Genomic DNA, 22,955 nt, shown 5'->3' with positions numbered 1-22,955 from the left:
CAAACAGATGATCACAAATTTGGATGATTTATTCGAGGAAAAGGGCTTCACAAACTGAGCAAATAACGCGATGGTCTACCTCTAGCCTTTGTGCAAGCGGTTACTCTGCTTGGCATTGATTGACAGAGATGTTGGATGTGCTCCTGAGGGATATCGTGCCAAATTCTGTCCAATTGGAGCGTTAGAGCGTCAAAATCACTGAGCTGGCTGGTTCAAACGTACTCAGTTGGGGACTTCGCTGACCAAGGTAGGATTTGAAAAGCACGAAGACAAACACCAGAAAATCTCTCCGTGTGTGGTGGACAGTATCTTGCTGGAATGTAGGCCTAGGATGGCTTGCCATGAAGGTGAGAAAAACGGAGCATGGAATATTGTCGACGTACTGCTGTGCTGTAAGGGTGCCATGGATGACAACCAACGGCTTGCTGCTATGAAATGAAATGGCACCCTAGATAATAACTCCTGGTTGCCGACAGTCAGATTGGTATCCCATCGCTGTCCGGACGTCTCCATATACATCTTCGGCCTGGTATTTCATTGCATGGAGTAGAATTGTCTTTAGTGATGAGTCCTGCTTTGAACTGATCCCCGGTGACCACCGAAGACGGTTCAAATGGCTCTGAGCACTATGACACTTAACATCGGAGGTCATCAGTCCCCTAGAACTTAGAACTACTTAAACCTAACTAGTCTAAGGATATCACACACATCCATGCCCGAGGTAGGATTCGAACCTGCGACCGTACCAGTCGCGCGGTTCCGGACTGAAGCACCTGGAACCGATCGGCCACAGCGGCCGACCCCCAGCGAAGACGTGTCTGGAGATGCCCTGAACAGCAGTGGGATACCAACCTGAGTGTCGTTGGCCATATGGCCCGATAAGCAAGACTGATGGTGTGGGGCGCCATTTCATTTCATAGCAGCACCCCTTTGGTCATCTACGTCACCCTTACAGACAGCAGTACGTCGGCGATATTCTACGCCCAGTTTTGTTGCCCTTCATGGCAAGCCATCGTGGGCTTACATTTAAGCAAGATGGTGTCCGCTTGCACACAGCAAGAGTTTCGACTGTTTGTCTTCGTGCTTGCCAAAGTCAGCTTTAACCAGCAAGGTCGCCGCATCTCTCACAAAATGCTCAGTACGTGAAGCTTTTTCTCCTAATAAATCAACAATTTTTTCTGAAACTATAATCACTTGTTTCTCTGTACCTGTAAATCACATCTACCGATTTCCGACCCATTCGGATAATTCCTTGGTGGCGCGTCGTTTTTTCTTTGTCCTAGGGTGTATGTTAAGAACAAAAAAACACACTTGTACACTACTGGCCTTTAAAATTGCTACACCACGAAGGTGACGTGCTACAGACGCGAAATTTAACCGACAGGCAGAAGATGCTGTGATATGCAAATGATTAGCTTTTCAGAGCATTCACACAAGGTTGGCGCCGGTGGCGACACCTACAACGTGCTGACATGAGGAAAGTCTCCAAACGATTTCTCATACACAAACAGCAGTTGACCGGCGTTGCCTGGTGAAACGTTGTTGTGATGCCTCGTGTAAGGAGGAGAAATGCGTACCATCACGTTTCCGTCTGTGATAAAGGTCGGATTGTAGCCTATCGCGATTGCGGTTTATCGTATCGCGACATTGCTGCTCGCGTTGATCGAGATCCAATGACTGTTAGCAGAATATGGAATCGGTAGGTTCAGGAGGGTAATACGGAACGCCGTGCTGGATTCCAACGGCCTCGTATCACTAGCAATCGAGATGACAGGCATCATATCCGCATGGCTGTAACGGATCGTGCAGCCACGTCTCGATCCCTGAGTCAACAGGTGGGGATGTTTGCAAGACAACAACCATCTGCACGAACAGTTCGACGACGTTGGCAGCAGCGTGGACTATCAGCTCGGAGACCATGGCTACGGTTACCCTTGACGCTGCATCACAGACAAGACGCCTGGGATGGTGTACTCAACGACGAACCAGGGTGAACGAATGGCAAAACGTCATTTTTTTCGGATGAATCCAGGTTCTGTTTACAGCATCATGATGGTTGCATCCGTGTTTGGCGACATCGCGGTGAACGCACATTGGAAGCGTGTATTCGTCATCGCCATACTGGCGTATCACCCGTCGTGATGGTGTGGGGTGCTATTGGTTACACGTCTCGGTCACCTCTTGTTCGCATTGACGGCACTTTGAACAGTGGACGTTACATTTCAGATGTATTACGACCCGTGGCTCTACCCTTCATTCGGTCCCTGAGAGACTCTACATTTCAGCAGGATAATGCACGACCGCATGTTGCAGGTCCTGTACGGGCCTTTCTGGATACAGAAAATGTTCGACTGCTGCTCTGGCAAGCGCATTCTCCAGATCTATCACTTATTGAAAACGTCTGGTCAATGGTGGCCGAGCAACTGGCTCGTCACAATACGCCAGCCACTAGTCTTGATGAACTGTGGTATCGTGTTTAAGCTGCATGGGCAGCTGTACCAGTAGACGCTATCCAAGCTCTGTTTGACTCAATGCCCAGGCGTATCAAGGCCGTTATTACGGCCAGAGGTGGTTGTTCTGGGTACTGATTTCTCAGGATCTATGCACTCAAATTGCGTGAAAATGTAATCACTTGTCAGTTCTAGTAAAATATATTTGACCAATGAATACCCATTTATCATCTGCTTCTTGGTGTAGCAATTTTAATGGCCATTAGTGTAAGATTTCATCCCCAGCAATTGACACCGATGGAAAACTTTGCGCCACGATTCTGACACTACGCAGTTGCGACCTTCTGAAATCACAGCTTTAAGCTTTCGTGCGCACCAGTTGCCTGACACTTTGCCCAATAGAGCTGCATGATGCCCGAACGCAAAGTTCTGCACAGTAGGGGTGACAACCGGAGCCCTCCTATTCGAGGGATGTTACAGATGAGGGAAGAGGACGGGAAAGGTGGACACGTCCTCCCAAGGGTTTTCAAATCCTGTTCTACACTAATAACAGTAATATGAGCATGTAATACACTACGTCAGCCTCACTCACAAACAGGGCGCTTCAGGAGGGATCGTCAGTATTCAGGGATTTGACAGAAATGATGATTCGAAGCAGAAAAGTCTAGTAAACATGGGCTCCATACCCTAAAAGCTGTGAGTACTTCTTCATTTTTGGTACTGTAAAAAGAAACCTCTTTTACTGAAAACTCTTTGCTTTCCCTACTTTGAGAGTTGGTAGTACCAACCAAAACATGCAAAAAATGTCCAGTAAACATGGGTCTGAAGTACATACCTTAAGAGTTGTAAGTACTTGTTCATCTTCGCTACTATGGGACCTGTCTTCTACTGAATAAGTGCTCACAGATCTTAAGGTAGCAGTTTGGAGCCCAGGTTTACTAGATTATTTTGCTTCGAATGATCACGTACCTCAAGCATCTTATATACTTTCATTATTATTTTACCAATAGTCTTGTATTAATATTATGCAGCTGTGTACACACCTCAAATCAAAATGAATAAATCCAAACGAGTGAAGAATTATTATGAAATGAAGTTAATGATTATCTATTTACAGTTTCGTCATGTCAGTCACGATGAAGAGAGAAGCGTCCCCTGCAAATGTACATCACTTTAACAGTGCCAGCTTTAAAATCGAAACAAAGTGACGCATAATAGCGACGTTAATTATTAAACCTCTTATTCACTCCACTGTACAGTACTCCGTGCTCGAACGTTAAGTGGCTGCTGTGGGGCGGAGCGAGTGACAAACAACTGGTGCGCACGAAAGCTTAAAAGCCTCTGTTTCAGAAGCTCATAAGCGCCTACTTTCAGAATTATGGCCCAAATTTTCGCACGAAATTGTTTGCCGGAGCTGATATCCTGCAAATGTGTTTTTCTTTTTCTCTCCTTAAAGTATGAGGAAAAGTTGGTAACGTTTCCTTGTAAGAGTATCTTCGATTAGTAAAGAAAACTTCATAGGCTACATGACCGAACCACGCTACCGCTCAGAATTCGATAAAAATCATCAGCAATGACGGCTAAAGACTTTCGGCATTGGGAGTCACTCTGGTTCTGCCACAGAGGACGGAGCAGCAGGTAGAGGTTCTTGCTCATAGGATGGGAAACTGCCCCTAAAAGACAGATTTATCGGCAATGATCAACGGCATGCGTGTGCAGAAGCAATGGAAATTACAGTATTAAAGACACCATGTGTGTTCAAAGGACATGTGGCATGTAACTGAAAAATTTCTCCTTTGACAAAAGATTCCGGGTTAGTCCCCCTTTGGTATCTCCAGCAAGAGACTTCTAAGGGGAAGGTGACCATGAGAAAAAAGATTGAATAACCAATGGAAGGGTAACATTCTGCGAGTAAGAGCGAGGATTGTCAATTGTCTGAATGTTGTAAGGAAGTTAGAAAATCTGAAGAGAGAAATACATTGGCTCAGTCTGGATATAGTGGGGTGCAACGAGGGGAAATGGAAAGAAGTTACGATTTCTGGTCAGTCGAGTGTATGGTAATAAAAACCGCAGCTGCAAATGGTGTAACAGAAATAGGATTATTTATGAATAGGAAAGTAAGAGACAGAGTGAGGTTACGTGAAAAATTCACGTATAGAGTTATTCTCAAAAGCGCCAACAGCAATAGTTAATGTGTACATGCCGAAGTCACAAGCAAAAGATGAAGAGCTGAAAGAAGTGTATATCAGTATTGAATGTATGATTCACTATGTTAAAGGAGATGAAAATCTAAATCATTGGTGACTGGAACGCGCTATTACGGGAAGGAATAGAAGATAGAGTTGCGAGAGGATATGGACTCAGCAGTAGGAATGAGAGAGAAGAAAGACTGAGTTGTGTAATGAATTTCAGATGCTAGTAGTAAATACAGTTTTTCTATTTCAAGTTTTATTATGACTTCTGGGACATATGTTACTTTATATTACATTCATATTATTACATTTACAGTGATGTGTTCATTATATTATTGCTTTATCATAACGTGTACATGTTTGACGTGGATTTTAGAACAATATCTATCCATGGACTATTCCAATTACTTTTACTTTTAATTACATTTGTATATACTGAGATACAAATTGCGCTCTTTGGTTATTGTTCATGTTACTTGTTGTGCATGTTTAATGTCTTTTATCTTGAAACCTGTTAGTCAAGGAAGGCAGGATTCGGTTACGATTGTGGACGGGGCCGTAATCAGTTACTATTGGTTCCCTTTCGCAATTACACACATGTATTTTAAAGCGGTAATTCCAGACTCAGCAACAAATAAAGATATCACACGTTATTAATGAAGGAATAAACAACTGTGTAATTAATACTACTTTCAGTGCGTTACAATTTACCAAATGAGCATAAAATACAGAAACAGCAAACGATATTTTAAAAACAAGCCAATGTGATTCCAATTAGAATTTTAAGGCAAGTAACCACAGTCACGGCTGAAGGCCTTTAACGCCAAGAACGGAAAATATAAAAAAAATTAACAAACATACTGTAAAACAGCAATGCAATAGCAAAGGTTAATTTTATAAAGACAGGCAACTGATCACCAAACGGGTGAGACAAAATGATGGTAAACTTCGTAGCACAACCATTTAAACCTGCTGTAACGCCAAGAATGGCAATTATATATTTTTTTTTAAAAAAGCATATAGTAAAACAGCAAATACAACAGAAAAGGTTAATTTAAAAGGACAAGCATATGATCACCAAACAGGTGAGACAAATGATGGTAAACTTGGTAGCACAATCATTTAAGCATGTTGTAACGCCAAGAATGGCAATAATACAAAAAAGTTAGGAATATACAATAAAACAGCAAACACAATAATAGAACGCAAGGGCCAGTCACAGACAGTGCACCAGGCATCGACCTCTGAGTAGGTCCGGCAAAAAACACTTTCGGGAGCGATGAGATAGGCAACCAATAGTTGCTTTCACTTCACAAGATGGTAACTCAGACTAGTGGCAGTCTAACGAATGACTAATGATAATCTTGCTGAGGCTACCTGACGTCCAATAAACCAAATGCAAAGATGTAAAAATACCCCACAGCCGGAGCCGGCGGTCTGGACTCCGCTCGCAGAATACTGTGCTTAGAACGCCCAGAACGAGAAAGGAATCACTACCACCTGGGTAGAAGAATCGCCAATCAACCTACAATCAAGCAAGCTGTCAAAACTACAAGACTCACCGGACAGTAGCGGCAATAAGAGGAAGTGTACACTGCCGTTACATACACTAACCCCCAGGGCAGGTAACTGGGGTGTTAGTGGACATGAGGCTGGAGAAATACCGCTGGTTGAACTTAACAAATTGTAACAAGTTGTACGCAATAACTAGTAATTAGAAGTCGAGGAAAGCTGATCACTCCGCCTTCCCCAAGCACGCCACTCGCTGCTCTTCGTCTCGGCCATACTGCGAGCAGCAACACGAGCTCAAGTCACTGGAGAATCGCAAGATCTCACAGTGGTGGAGGTTTCTCTACTTGAATCCAAAAGCACTCAACTTAAAGCTTGCAGACTCCGGTTTAGGACGAGGTCGTGCACCCTTGTGACCACAGGCCTTCGATCTGGCAGTCCATGCGCGTCACCAGCGGTCCTGGTGTGTTCCCAACACTGCGCGGACCTCACTCCTCCTGAGTTCCCATCCGAACTGCCCCCTGACACGATCCGGAAAAACAACAACGTCTCCCCAAAGATAGTGCCACAATTACTGCATATCGATAACTGTCGCTGCTGCCATTAGCGGACAGGCAACACTTGCGAAACCAAGTGGCGCCAGTCAACACGAGAAGAAGACAAACAAGTGCAACCATGTGAACTAAACGATACGGTCTGGCCTCCAACAGAGGACGGAAACCTAAAAACATCACCAACGCGAGCCGCAACACGGCTCAATCTTGTATAAGTTTTGTGTGTCTATGCTGTGTCAGTGTTTTCACTGTCACTCGTTTCATCGTCAGTACTAGAACTACTCCAACCATCTGTCGTCGTCTTCTGCTGCTTCTTGTATTGATGAGTGTGTTTATAAATATCACCTTCTGCTTTTGTGTTACTGTTGGCGATTGTGTCCAGTACTGGGTTCCTTCGAATACAGCGTTCGACAACCACAACAGGAAGAGGTATAGACACTGTTGATCACGGAAACCAAAATTCTTGTGTAGTCTCCCATATGAGTCTGGCGCCAATTATCAAATGGTTCAAATGGCTCTGAGCACTATGGGACTTAACACCTGAGGTCATCAGTCCCCTAGAACTTAGAACTACTTAAACCTAACTAACCTAAGGACATCACGCACATCCATGCCCGAGGCAGGATTGGAACCTGCGACAGTAGCAGTCGCGCGGTTCCGGTCTGAAGCGCCTAGAACTGCTCGGCCACAACGGCCGACTATCTCGCCAATTATCATCCTACGTTCAATGTTAACCAGTGACGTGCTGCCGTATTCAATATACACACATCAAAAAAAGTTTTGCATTACCTTAGTTCCGAAAATTGGAATCGAGATCAACATAAACATCATTTCCGCCCTTTTTATTGCTCATGAAAACCACACATTGCATGTTGTACAACCACACGGCAAGAACTTCAGAGGTGGTGGCCCAGATTGCTGGACACACCGGTACCTCTGATACCCAGTAGACGTCCTCTTGCATTGATGCGTGCCTGTATTCGTCGTAGCATACTACCCACAAGTTCATCAAGGCATTGTAGGTTCAGATTGTTCCACTCCTTGATGGCGATTCGGCGTAGATCCCTCAGAGTGGTTCGTGGGTCACATCGTCCATAAACAGCCCTTTTCAATCTATCCCAGGCATGTTCGATAGGGTTCATGTCTGGAGAACATGCTTGCCACTCTAGTCGAGCGATGTCATTATCCTGAAGGAAGTCATTCACAAGAGGTGCACAATGGGGGCGCGAATTGTCCACGAAGACGAATGCCTCGCCAATTTGCTGCCGATTGCCGATATGGTTGCACTATCGGTCGGAGGATGGCATTCATGTATCTACAGCCGTTACGGCGCCTTCCGTGACTACCAGCGGCGTACGTCGGCCCCACATAATGGAGGGAACCTCCACCTAGCTGCACTCGCTGAACAGTGTGTCTAATTCGTTCAACCTGACCGGCTTGCCTCCAGACACGTCTCCGGCGATTGTCTGGTTGAAGGCATATGCGGCACTCATCGGTGAAGAGAACGTGATGCCAATCCTGAGCGTGCTCTCGGCACTTTGTTGGACCCATCGGTACCGCGCTGTATGGTGTCGTGGTTGCAAAAATGGACCTCGCCATGGCCGTCGGGAGTGAAGTTGTGCATCATACAGCCTATTGCGCACATTTTGAGTCTTAACACGACGTCCTGTGGCTGCACGAAAAGCATTATTCAACATGGTGGCGTTGCTGTAAGGGTTCCTCCGAGCCATAATCCATAGGTAGCGGTCATCCACTGCAGTAGTAGTCCTTGGACGGCTTGAGAGATCCATTTCATCGACATTTCCTGTCTCTCTGTATCTCCTCCATGTCCGAACAACATCGCTTTGGTTCTCTCCGAGACGCCTGGACACTTCACTTGTTGAGAGCCCTTCCTGGCACGAAGTAACAATGTGTACGCGATCGAACCGAACCGCGGTATTGACCGTCTAGGCATGGATGAACTAGAGATAACACAAGTCGTGTACCTCCTTCCTGGTGGAACGACTGGAACCGATCGACTGTCGGACTCCCTACGTCTAATAGGCGCTGCTCATGCATGGTTGTTTACATCTTTGGGCGGGTTTAATGATATCTCTGAACAGTCAAAGTGACTGTGTCTGTGATAAAATATCCACAGTCAACGTCTGTCGTCAGGAATTCTGGGAACCGGGGTGATGCAAAATTTTTTTTTGATGTGTATACATGTGTCTATAAGAGACTGTTCAGATATTGCGTCTGGAATCGTGCCATACGCCGCATCTAGACGAGTTATTCGGTCGTCGTACAGGGCATATCTTCAAATGCGAAATCCTTCCCATGACTTCTGGTCACTCTAATATTCCTAGCTGTACCCGGCCACGTGTTGTTGTGGCTCAGCCGGCTGCTGTGACCGAACGGTTCTAGGCGCTTCAGTCCGGAACCGCACTGCTGCTACAGTCGCAGGTTCGAATCCTGCCTCGCGTATGGATGTGTGTGATGTCCTTAAGTTAGTTAGGTTTAAGTAGTTCTAAGTTCTAGAGGACTGATGACCTCAGATGTTAAGTCCCATAATGCTTGGAGCCAGTTGAATTTTGTTGTGGCTCAGTTTGGTTAAATGGGAAAGAAAGAAAAGAGAAAGGACACGTTTCTCATACGTGTGGGAATTGGATAATGTTCTAATGCCTTTCTCACCCCTGTCGCCGTCCATTTCCTCGTCCTGCTCCCAATGTCCATCTCTTCCTCCTTCACCATCTCTCTGTCCATGTCCTCCTTCTTCCGCCTCTCTCCGTCCACCATCTCTGCCCCCACTTTCTTCATCTCCTCCTTCCCGCTCTCTATGTACATTTCCTCTCACTCCCGGCCTCCCTGTCCGTCTCCTTCCCCTCCCTCTGACATTGAGCCTTGTTGAAACTTCATGGCAGATTAAAACTGTGTGCCGGACCGAGACTCGAACTCGGGACCTTTGCCTTTCGCGGGCAAGTGCTCTACCAACTGAGCTACCCAAGCACGACTGATGCCCCGTCCTCACAGCTTTACTTCTGCCAGTACCTCGTCTCCAACCTTCCAAACTTTACAGAAGCTCTCCTGCGAAACTTGCAGAACTGTAGTTGTTGTTGTGGTCTTCAGTCCTGAGACTGGTTTGATGCAGCTCTCCATGCTACTCTATCCTGTGCAAGCTTCTTCATCTCCCAGTACCTACTGCAACCTACATCCTTCTGAATCTGCTTAGTGTATTCATCTCTTGGTCTTCCCTGATAACGACATCCTCTTGAGTAGTCCCCGCCCGGAGATCCGAATGGGGGACTATTTTACCTCCGGAATATTTTACCCAAGAGGACGCCATCATCATTTAATCATAAAGTAAAGCTGCGTGCCCTCGGGAAAAATTACGGCCGTAGTTTCCCCTTGCTTTCAGCCGTTCGCAGTACCAGCACAGCAAGGCCGTTTTGGTTATTGTTATAAGGCCAGATCAGTCAATCATCCAGACTGTTGCCCTGGCAACTACTGAAAAGGCTGCTGCCCCTCTTCAGGAACCACACGTTTGTCTGGCCTCTCAACAGATACCCCTACGTTGTGGTTGCACCTACGGTACGGCTATCTGTATCGCTGAGGCACGCAAGCCTCCCCACCAACGGCAAGGTCCATGGTTCATGGGGGGACGTTGCAGAACTAACACTCCTGAAAGAAAGGATATTGCGGGGACATGGCTAAGCCACAGCAGTTTCGCAGAAGAGCTTCTGTAAAGTTTGGAAGGTTGGAGACGTGGTACTGGCAGAAGTAAAGCTGTGAGGACGGGGCGTGAGTCGTGCTTCGGTAGTTCAGTTGGTAGAGCACTTGCCCGCGAAAGGCAAAGGTCCCGAGTTCGAGTCTCAGTGCGGCACACAGTTTTAATCTGCCAGGAAGTTTCATATCAGCGCACACTCCGCTGCAGAGTGAAAATCTCATTCTGCCTTGTTTATTGTTATTACACATTGAGATTCTACAGTAGCATTCCAGTCATAATCCGATAAGCCAGAAATACATTTTTCCTATTTTCTGCAACAACCATCGGTGAGGAAGGAAGTGAGACAGGACATCGTTGTGTTGTTTATGTTTAAAAATACACATGATGAGGAAAAATATATATGGGAGAACCATTTGTCTAAGGGTTTAAATGTCCCACTATGAAACAAAACTGCACACTTTTACAGTAGGCCATTTTCTTTTGCGCAGTCATTTTAACACTTGAATGCTGTCCTCTTATCTCTGAGATACACATTGACTTCTTTCTCTAACGGCAAGCGCGGCTGTAGGGAATGGGTAGCCTCTCTCTCTCTCTCTCTCTCTCTCTCTCTCTCTCTCTCTCTCTCTTTCTCTCTCTCTAGCCCACGAGGCACCAAACAACAGTGTAGTGCCAGCCGTTGCGAAGTGGAGGTGTCGTTCTCACCTGCCTTTGTATCACCGACACGGCGACAGCAGATTTGTATTTTTGATCGATCTGTGGTTCAAAAGGCTCTGAGCACTATGGAACATAACATCTATGGTCATCAGTCCCCTAGAACTTAGAACTACTTAAACCTAACTAACCTAAGGACATCACAAACATCCATGCCCGAGGCAGGATTCGAACCTGCGACCGTAGCGGTCACGCGGTTCCAGACTGAAGCGCCTAGAACCGCACGGCCACACCGGCCGGCCATCGATCTATATTTTTGTTCGTAAGTGTACCGTTGCAGTTTCATTCTACTTATTTTAATAGCATTCGAAAGTACTATTCGTTTCGGTTAGAAGCATGTGTATTTCTCAGATACGACGACAGCAAATTCGTAAGTTCTTTTGCTGAATCTGTAATTTTCTTCTTTATTCCGTTTATGTGCTTTCACTCTAATTACTTCAGTAAAACACGAGCTAACCATTACTTTGTTCCATTACAGAATCGTAATGACATTACAGAAACATTTTCTGACTTAAATAATCTAGTTGGTGTAGCAAGAGTCCACCAAATACTGTTTGATGGTATGGGTGAGGATGAAGTGCGGCCTGGAGCATCTTCGTACGATTTAGAAGAGGAAGTCTGTGACTGCATGAGAGAACAAGGAAGAGCAGGGAGAAGACTCGAAGACAGAACAGAGCAGTACAGATGTGAGCTCTTCTGAAAAAGAAGAAGAAGAAAAGGAAGAAGAAAAACGGAATTTCTATGTGTGTCACCAGAAGCAAGGGAAGAAGGTAACAGAAACATTACCTTGAAAAAAAGAAAAATCAAGTGGCGCCCAAGTGTAATCGGAAAGGCCCGAAATTTTGTAAAAATTATGGATATGTGGAAATGTCTGATTGATGATGCCTTGGTAGATTTCATTGTTAGATATTCAAATTAGTGTATTGGCAGCATGTGTCCACATTAACCACAGCCTAAGTTTGATCGGACCGAAATACATCCCTTTGTAGACCTTTTATACGTGGCAGGACATTAGAAAGGTGGAAGAATCAATTTTGAAGATTTGTGAGATAAAGATGGTAGAATTATAATAAAAAGACGGATTTGGCACAGAAATCTTCCGTTTGTCAGTGTCTGTCTTTAGATTTCAATTCTTATTGCAGACTGTGAGATTTGACGTTAGGAAAAGTAGACTAGAAAGGAGAGCTACAGACCGTATAGCAGCTATTCGTGATTTATGTAAAAAGTTTGTAAATTACTGCAGCACTTGCCACTGTGTGGGAGCTGATGTCACAATTGACGAAAAGAAAGAGAAAGACGCCATTAGGGGCAGACGTCCATTCACTCAGTATATTCTATCAAAACTATCAAAATATGGGATGAAAATATATGCAGCAGCAGATTCTAAGATGTTCTATGCCGTCAATCTGGAAATGTATCCTGGTAAACAACCAGAAGGATCATTCCAATGTGGTAACAAATGCACAGATATGGTACAAAGATTGGTTACTGCAGTAGCTAACACTGGCCAAAATGTAACAGCTGATAATTCGTTTGGTGACTGAACTCTTCTACAAAGCTTATCAAAAAAATACTGCTTGTCTTATGCAGGAACACTGAAGATGAATAAATGGCAGAACCCTAAGAAGATAAAAGAGATGAAAAAACAGGGAGAACTTCTCTAGCCTTTTTTGCATTCTGTATAGAAGAACGCTGTTTTCATACGTCCCTCAAAATAAAAGTAAAAAGTAAATGTAACGCTCATCTCAATTTTACACAAGGACGAGTCAACTGATCCAGAGACAAGTAACAAGAAAAAGCCTGAAATGGTTGTAAGTAGACTGCTTAGGTTTTTATGTTGGTAACGTGACGTAGCGCTCTGTATGAAAATCACTGACTGTGCTGTGTGCAGTCTGTGGCTGGTTTGCATTGTTGGAATTTCCTATTGTGGTGTTGGGCAGCTGGCTGTTCAAATGGTTCAAATGGCTCTGAACACTATGGCTCTGAGGTCATCAGTCGCCTAGAACTTAAAAATAATTAGACCTAACTAACCTAAGGACATCACACACATCCATGCCCGAGGCAGGATTCGAACCTGCGACCGTAGCGGTCGCTCGGTTCCAGACTGTAGCGCCTAGAACCGCACGGCCACTCCGGCCGGCAGTTGGCACTTAACAGCGCTTAGAGTTGCGCAGTTGGAGGTCATCCGCCCAGTGGTGGATGTGGGGAGAGAGATGGCAGAGTTTAGAGAGCGGATGATCTGGACGTGTGTCCATCAGAGACAGTAAATTTGTAAGACTGGATGTCACGAACTGGTATATATATTATGACTTTGGAACACTATAAGGTAAATACATTGTTTGTTCTCTATCGAAACCTTTCATTTGCTAAGTATTCCTATCAGTAGTTAGTGACTTCAGTAGTTAGAATCTTTTATTTAGCTGGCAGTATTGGCGCTCACTGTATTGCAGTAGTTCGAGTAACGAAGATTTTTGTGAGATAAGTGATTCGTGAAAGATATAGGTTAATGTTAGTCAGGGCCATTCTTTTGTAGGGATTATTGAAAGTCAGATTGCGTTGCGCTAAAAATATTGTGTGTCAGTTTAGTGTTGATCAGAACAAGTAAAGAGAGAAATGTCTGAGTACGTTCAGTTCTGCTCAACTGTTTGAAAATCAAATAACGTAAGAGGTTTATCAGCACAGTAATTCATTGATTTTTCTAAGGGGATGTTTCATGGTAACTTATTACAGTGGACATAAGATTGAAGTTGATACTGTTGACAAAATCTACTCCACTTACAATTTCAGCAGGGCACTAGAAGAAGTAACATAGTTGCTTTTTTCAGCTCTAAATATTGTGGAATCAATTTTCAAGTTATTCATATGGAAAACGTAAATGGACCACTGAAACGTCGGCTGTTTCTTCGAAGTATCGGTAGAGGATTTGTTGATAATCAGTTGGTAAGGCGATACCTTATTCTTCGTTTACCTCGCTCAATTTCTACGTGCCTTTGTGAAATTTCATCTGAAAATTGACAACCCGTCATTACTCACGCCAATATTGCGACCACTGATATAATGCAAATGGGAAGCATTGACAGTCCAGCTTGACCACGAAAATAGTAAGACGGACAAAATATACTTGCAAGAAATGTGGACAGTCTTTAAGCCCGAAACATTGTACTTTCATTTCTACTAATGGGCGTGACACAGGAAATAAAATAATGAAGAACATTATGACTAGTTTTTTTCTCTGCCCGAGGCACGATTCGAACCTGCGATCGTAGCGGTCGCTCGGCTCCAGACTGGAGCGCCTAGAACCGCACGGCCACTCCGGCCGGCCCCTATTTTTGTACTTAAACTTTATTATTACAGTATACTTATTAAATAGTAAATAAAACTACTTGCATTTTATTTATTTTACAAGATTCTTCTAGCTGTTTCGTAGGTTTGTTGCTGTTGAAAGGGCAAAAGGATGTGCATCTGTATTTATTTACCACATTTCCCTTAAATACTAACGTAAAATGGATATACATTGTAATTTATGTGATGTGTCTGGCAGATACAATGACAGAAATGACGTAAGTGTTTTGAGGATAGCATAAACAGAAACCTGTACATTGCTGTTTAAAAATATATAGTTAATGTCTGTATTTTAATATACAGGTATATGCTTACACGGACCTGACCTAGAATACATGGTGTACATTTACCATTATTTAACCTAATTGTGTAAGCACATCCTCATGCACGTACAGTGCACTCACACACACACACACACACACGCACACACACACACACACACACACAAATGTGTATTGCTGTCGTAACGCATATATTCCAGTACAATGTGATGTCACAATTTCAAGGCAATTGACTGAATGTTTCTCGAGTTTTGTGAGCAGGAACATACGCAGGTTGAATTTTTATATATGACCATAATTATTATCTTTATGTAATGGACCTGTGAGTTAAAAAACAACTAACTTTTTATCAATACAGCGGAAAAACAGCCAAATTTCCGACTTTGGTTATTGACACAGGATTTGCTGCCCTGCAATTACTCTAGCATACTGGAAATTAGTAAACTTTTTATGTATAAAAATCTGGTTCGAAGCGCCACATGGCCTGGAGGTTCTAATCTAATTAGGCTAAATAAAAATAAATGTATACCATGCATTCTTAGTCAGGTATGTGTAAGCACATCCTCATCCGCGTGCACTCACACACATACACTGACACACGCACACACACACACACACACACACACACACACACACACACACACAAAAATGTGTGTTGCTGCCGTACAATACGGCAATAAGATCGGATTACCGTCACGAATGGCAGGCCTACGATTTATGGTTGGAATCATTTGAGCGTCATTACTGCAACAAAATCTGCCGCCGGGAATGACGACTGGAAGCCATGTGCTCTGAATAACCGCATATTAGAATTGCAGATGGCGCTTCCGTTTTTGCTTCCGTGTCGGTTCGCCTAACAATGTCCTTCCTCTATGGCACACGCCATTCGCTGACGGCGGAATCTGCATATTTAGGGGGAAAGACCAGATTAATATGAATAGCTATTCGTGGCCAGGAATGACGTCTCCGCCTATTCCGCCGCAGCTGCTCTCTAAATTGTCCACATAAAGCCAGCGCAATTTCGCGTGCAGAGAGACAGTTTAAAGTCCACGGGGGTCGTCCTTTTAGGGAAAGTGAGGTCTCATTTCTACCTCTGATTGTTCATGCAAGAACCAGAGCGGGGCATTCTGAGGGCGTAAATCCCTAGAGGAAGATTCGTCGCTAACCAGATTCTTTAGAAAACGCGACGCAAATTTCGCGGTTTACTTTCTACACACGTGTAACGTCTGAATTTTCGGTCAGTGAAAGAAAGATAACGCCTGAATATTAATGTGGTGATAAAGGAATTATAAAAAAAAATGGGTCTTAGTAATTGAAGTTATTCTCTACTTCGTTTACAAGTAGTTACAGATGTCCGACAGTCGGGAAAATGCATTGCCAGTAATGCACCCCATTTCAGTGATCTCCCATGAGATATTGCAGTGCTTGTGTTGTTTATAGGAACGATGCAATGTTCTTTCTGACGTACCTGCATGTCCGAAGGAACATTCCTCGTTCTTCTTAACAACACAGGCACTGCAGTATTCTATTTATCCGCAGATGCCAGGCAGCGACTTTGAAATACACTACTGGCCATTAAAATTGCTACACCAAGAAGTAATGCAGATGATAAACGGGTAGTCATTGGACAAATATATTATACTGGAACTGACATGTGATTACATTTTCAGGCAATTTGGGTGCATAGATCCTGAGAAATCAGTACGCACAGCAACCACCTCTGGCCGTAATAACGGCCTTGATACGCCTGGGTATTGAGTCAAACAGAGCTTGGATGGCGTGTACAGGTACAGCTGCCCATGCAGCTTCAACTCGATACCACACTTCATCAAGAGTAGTGACTGGCGTGTTGTGACGAGCCAGTTGCTCAGCCACCTTTGACCAGAAGTTTTCAATTGGTGAGAGATCTGGAGAATGTGCTGGCCAGGGCAGCAGTGTAACATTTCCTGTATCCAGAAAGGCCCGTACAGGACCTGCGACATGCGGTCGTGCATTATCCTGCTGAAATGTAGGGTTTCGCACGGATCGAATGAAGGGTCGTAACACATCTGAAATGTAACGTCCACTGTTCAAAGCGCCGTCAATGCGAACAAGAAGTGACTGAGACGAGTAACCAGTGGCACCCCATACCATCACGCCGGGTGATACGCCAGTATGGCGATGAGGAATACACGCTTCCAATGCGCGCTCACTGCGATGTCGCCAAACATGGATGCGACCATCATGATGCTGTAACAGAACCTGGATTCATCCGAAAAAATGACGTTTTGCCATTCGTGCACCCTGGTTCGTCGTTGAGTACACCGTCGTAGGCGCTCCTGTCTATTATGCAGCGTCAAGGGTAACAGCAGCCATGGTCTCCGAGCTGATAGTCCACGCTGCTGCAAACGTCGTCGCACTGTTCGTGCAGATGGTTGTTGTCTTACAAACGTCCTCCTCTGTTGACTCAGGGATCGAGACGTGGCTGCACGATCCGTTACAGCCATGCGGATAAGATGCCTGTCATCTCGACTGCTAGTGATACGATGCCGTTGGGATCCAGCACGATGTTCCGTATTACCCTCCTGAACCTACCGATTCCATATTCTGCTAACAGTCATTGGATCTCGACCAACGCGAGCAGCAATGTCGCGATACGATAAACCGCAATCCCGATAGTCTACAATCCGACCTTTATCAAAGTCGGAAACGTGATGGTATGCATTTCTCCTCTTTACACGAGGCATCACAGCAACGTTTCGCCAGGCAACGCCGGTCAACTGCTGTTTGTGTATGAGAAATCGATTGGAAACTTTCCTCATGTCACCACGTTGTAGGTGTCGCCACCGGCGCCAACCTTGTGTGAATGCTCTGAGAAGCTAATCATTTGCATATCACAGCATCTTCTTCCTGTCGGTTAAATTTCGCGTATGTAGCACGTCATCTTCGTGGTGTAGCAATTTTAATAGCCAGTAGTGTAAAATGTCCTCTCTCGTACGGGAATTGTGTAATGTGTATACGAACACAGGCCATGAGGTAGGAACGACTGCATATGGAAGTTTGTGTCTGGCCGTGGCTCGTGTATGGTAAGCCAAAGCTGTTTAGGCGACCGCTTACGTAAAGCGGGAAACTGGGGTTCGAGGTCCGGTCCGGCACAAAATTTCACTGTCGTCATTCCCTCATGCAGCTGACGATTGTTCGGAATCGCATCTGCGAATACATTTCATGTTGTTCATGAAGTCAGCTTATACAGATTTAAAACATGTAAAGCAGTTAAAGGATCGAAACACGTGAAAGGGAAGCAGTAGTTGAGAAGGGAGGGGGGAGAGTTTTGTAGCCTGACCTGGATGTTATCCAATCTATACATCGAGCAAACAGTATAGAAAACTAAGGATAAATCTGGAAAGGGAATTAAAGTGCAGGGAGAAGAAACAAAATCTTTGAGGTTTGCCATTGACACTGCAATTGTGTCAGAGGGGGCAAAGAACTTGGAAGAGCAGGTAAACGGAATGGATAGTGTCTTGAAGAGAGGTAATATCAACAAAAGTACAACTAGGGTGATGGAATGTAGTCGAATTAAATCAAGTGATACTGATAGAACTATATTAAGAAATGAGACACTAAATGTAGTAGATGAGTTTAGTAATTTGGACAGAAAAATTAGTGACGATAGCCGAAGAAGAAAGAATATAACGACTGACAATTCCGAGAGAAGCATTTCTGAAATCTCGAAAATCTTTTAGACGTAATGTAAAGTGAAGTGTTAGGAAGCTTTTTCTTCAGGTATTTGTTCGAGGTGTGCCAAGGGCCTTGCCGCCGTGGAAACACTGGTTCCCGTCAGATCACCGAAGTTAAGCGTTGTCGGGCTTCGCTAGCACATCGATGGGTCACCGACCGGGTCTGCAACCTGGGTTTATTCAGCCCTTGTGAGGCAAATGGAGCAATAGCTGCATCGGTTACGAAAACTGACAACGGCTGGGAGACCGATGTGCTAACGACATGCCCCTCCGTATCCACATCCAGTGACGCCTAAAGTCTGATGATGACACGGCGGCCGGTCGGTACCTTTGGGCATTCAAGGCCTGTTTGGACGGTGTTTGTTTGTATTTGTATGGGGTGTGACCATGCAGTGAAGTGAAATTTGGAGGGTAAGCAGTTCAGACGAGAAGAGGCTAGAAATTTTTGGAAATTTGCGCTGTGGAAGAAGAAGAAGATTAGATGCGTAAGTCAGATAAATAACGAAGAGGTACCGAATCAAATTGGGGAAAAAGGAAATTTGTGGCACGGCTAAAGGAAAGGACTGATTGGTAGGGCATAACGTGAGGCATCAAGAAATCGACAATTTAGTTATACAAGAAAGTGTGTGTCTATGTGTGTGTGTGTGTGTGTGTGTGTGTGTGTGTGTGTGTGTGTGTGTGTGTGTGTGAGGGGGGAGGAATAAAAATTGTAGAGGGAAAAATGGCAAGTGGGCCCAAATGGATTATGTTGCACTTGTTGTGCTGGGACGAACTGGCTTACATGGAATAGACCAGCGTGCAGCGCGGCATCAAACGAATTATCGGACTTAAGATCACAACAACAAATTCATAAACAGTGATTATTATCACATGTTGTTGGGAAACGATTTCACTGTTACGGTGCACCTCGAAATTGGACAAAGATGCAGTCACAGAGGAATCGGGGAGGGAGGGAGGGATATTTCGTGAGGTAGCGTTTTGTCTTTTGCATAACTCATTACGGAAAACTGGTTGGTGTATAACTGAAATGTGAAAGAAGGACGGTTAGGGTTTATATCCCGTCGGCGACCAAGTCATTATAGAATGCAAGATTTGGTTGGGGTATAATGGGGAAGGAAATCTGTCGGGTCTCTTTCAAAAGGCTCAGTGTTCGTCATAGCCGATTTACGAAAGCGATGTCAAATCTAAATTTGAATGGTCGACATATTCTGACATGAAACTCTTGCGGAAGCGAAATTTTGTTGCCAAAAGGTAATCAAAACTTAAATTCTTATGACTTAACATAGATGGAATGCTCTCTTGGTCGCATTACAGTCAGAATTTTGTACAGAAACAAAATGCTACAGTCTTTGCTATAAGAATAATTTTCATGGTCTCTGATTCTGAAATGCACAAAATTGTTTACTTTGTGTAATATAACTTGATTATGTCTTATGTCATATTTTTCATCAGAGCTGTGAATTCACAAACAGTTTTCTAAGTCAAGAAAAGGGTAGACGAAACGATCTGCGGTAGTATTTGGAGATATTCATGGAGCCCATTGTTTAATCATCTTGTAAATCTAGCTCTGCCAACACTACACGTATACACCTTCGAGAGAGGGGCTGATTCTAAAAGAACGGCTTTAATTACTCAGAGAACATTAGCTACAAAAACGATTTGCATATGGATAACAGTTCTGTAACCGAGATGATCACTAATTTTAAAAGGCCTACAGGAGAACTGAAATATTTGATTGATAAACTTCAGATCCCAGTCTAACGTAAAAAGACTTGTGAGTTGTTGTTGTTGTGGTCTTCAGTCCGAAGACTGGTTTGATGCAGCTCTCCATGCTACTCTAACCTGTGCGGGCCTCTACCTACATTTTTCTGAATCTGCTTACTAAATTCATCTCTTGGTCCCCATCCACGATTTTTAACCCCACGCCTTCCTCCAGTACTAAATTGGTGATCACATGATGCCTCAGAATGTCTCCTACCAAACGATCCCGTCTTCTGGTCAGGTTTCTCTTCTCCTCTAGTCCATTCAGTACCTCCTCATTAGTTACGGGATCTACCCATCTAATCTTCAGCATTCTTCTCTTGCACAACATTTCAAAAGTCTCTATTCTCTTTTTGTGCAAATTGTTTATCGTCCATGTTTCACTTCCATACATGGCTATACTCCTTACAGATGCTTGCAGAAAGGGCTTTCTGAAACAAATCTATACTCGATGTTAAAAAATTTCTCTTCTTCAGAAATATTTTTCTTGCCATTGCCAGACTACATTTTATATCCTCCCTATTTCGACCATCATATGTTATTTTGCTTTCCAAATATCAAAATTCATCTACTACGTGACGAAATGGCCGTGGCGTCGAGACGCTGTATTTCGCTAAAGCAACCGTTGCGGCATCGAAGAGATTTCCTGCCGTTCATCACCCCACGAGACGTGAAATTTTCAAGAGGACACAAATCACCATCGAAACAGCGCCTGGCGGGAAAATCACGAGTTCTTAATATAAAAATAATAAGCACATAAAAAGAAAAAAACAAATATAGATCTTTAATAAACGGAAACGTAAAGCTTGTCTAAAAATTAATATAAATAACAGTTCTAGTACAAGGGAATGAGCCCAGGCTTAAGAGGAGGGGGAGATTTGGAGGTCGCGTAGTGGGCATTTCGAAATTGAACTATTGGAGGCAATAGGAAAACGAGGCTACAAAAACCCTCGAGCCAAGTGCTCACTCGAAGAGGAAACCTGAGAGGCGTCGGATGTGCCCCCGGAGCAGCACAACTCGTAGTAAGTATTATTTTCCTTGGAAAATACTTATGAATACATATAAAGGCATAGCTAAATACAGATTTATTTATTAGTATTTAAATTATTTATAGGACGATTTTGACTGTCTAGTTATTTAGTTATAACAACTAAATGTAATGGTGTGTCATGATGTGATCTTACAGTAATAAATATACTTTTAAAAAAATGATAAACAGTATTTTAATGTACCTTACGGCACAACTATCGTCATATCTTGTAAATTTAGGAGAAACCTCACTGTTAGGAATTTAAAGTCATTCGAAATTTATTTCATGTGATAGAACTTCGTGGCGACCCTTTCGTGCACTATTTTGCTTATAATATTTCACAAACGATTGGCTCACAGATGTTGCTTTATAATACGGTGCCCTGTCATACTGACACAGGATGTGGTCGTCCTCGAACTCTCTACTGTACGCGGTACATACTACTATAAAATGTACCCATATCTTCCTCCGTTTGTAACGGCTCATAGGCACGATCGCAGTGGACACTACTTTAATATGCACAGGTACATAATGTGACACTGATGAACTGTTCTGGTTGTGTTTCGTATATCTCTCTTTCAGACAGTTTGCTTACCTGGGTATTTTTCGCCATTGTTGTAATTTATTAACTAAAAGAAAATGATTGAAATTCACGTTCGGGTACTGCATTGTTAGTCGAGTAGGTCTAACTTCATAATTAGAGCTTGAGAACAGACATGGTTCTATGAAAGTGAATATTTCCACCCTCTTGGGTTAGATTGATGCCAGTCATTTCTGCAGCTTATAAATATAAATAGAAATCGAAGTATATGATACTGTCTTGAGAATTCTGAATGCTAGTTTTTCTTTGTGCGCTGGTTATAGTTTTGTCTCTGCAAATTAAACTAATTATGTGGGAACACCATCTGCCGTTTATCTACGTATGTCAAATAGAGCATATTCTCCCACATACTCACGTTTATTTCTTTCATATCTTCTGCATGTACTCGCATATTCTGAGTTACTGCTGAAAGCCGTCAATTTCCTACTTGAATTCATACGTTGTCATCGCACATACGCAATATCCCTATCGCTCCTTGCATGTGCTTTTTATGGTTACATTGGCGCTCAGTTATTAACTACTACCATCTTCTTGCATCCGTAAGTTGATAATACTGTTGAATATGACATCTCTCTTTTGTTCCATTTCAAACATGATGTAACGAGCGCCATATTGGCGATTTTAGAATCCGAAAGTATGTACACTCCTGGAAATTGAAATAAGAACACCGTGAATTCATTGTCCCAGGAAGGGGAAACTTTATTGACACATTCCTGGGGTCAGATACATCACATGATCACACTGACAGAACCACAGGCACATAGACACAGGCAACAGAGCATGCACAATGTCGGCACTAGTACAGTGTATATCCACCTTTCGCAGCAATGCAGGCTGCTATTCTCCCATGGAGACGATCGTAGAGATGCTGGATGTAGTCCTGTGGAACGGCTTGCCATGCCATTTCCACCTGGCGCCTCAGTTGGACCAGCGTTCGTGCTGGACGTGCAGACCGCGTGAGACGACGCTTCATCCAGTCCCAAACATGCTCAATGGGGGACAGATCCGGAGATCTTTCTGGCCAGGGTAGTTGACTTACACCTTATAGAGCACGTTGGGTGGCACGGGATACATGCGGACGTGCATTGTCCTGTTGGAACAGCAA

General features: G+C 43.8%; 1 protein-coding gene across 1 annotated transcript in view; it reads right to left on the bottom strand.

The window, feature by feature from the left end:
- The window catches only part of LOC126417095 (neural-cadherin-like), a 304,885-nt gene that overhangs the window by 264,376 nt on the left and 17,554 nt on the right, over positions 1 to 22,955 (bottom strand). The window lies entirely within an intron of this gene.

The sequence above is a fragment of the Schistocerca serialis genome, chromosome 8, assembly GCF_023864345.2.
Source record: "Schistocerca serialis cubense isolate TAMUIC-IGC-003099 chromosome 8, iqSchSeri2.2, whole genome shotgun sequence".
In the NCBI taxonomy this organism is placed as follows: Eukaryota; Metazoa; Arthropoda; class Insecta; order Orthoptera; family Acrididae; genus Schistocerca; species Schistocerca serialis.
Note: the sequence above shows the minus strand (reverse complement) of the source record. Positions and strands in the feature narration are given on the sequence as shown.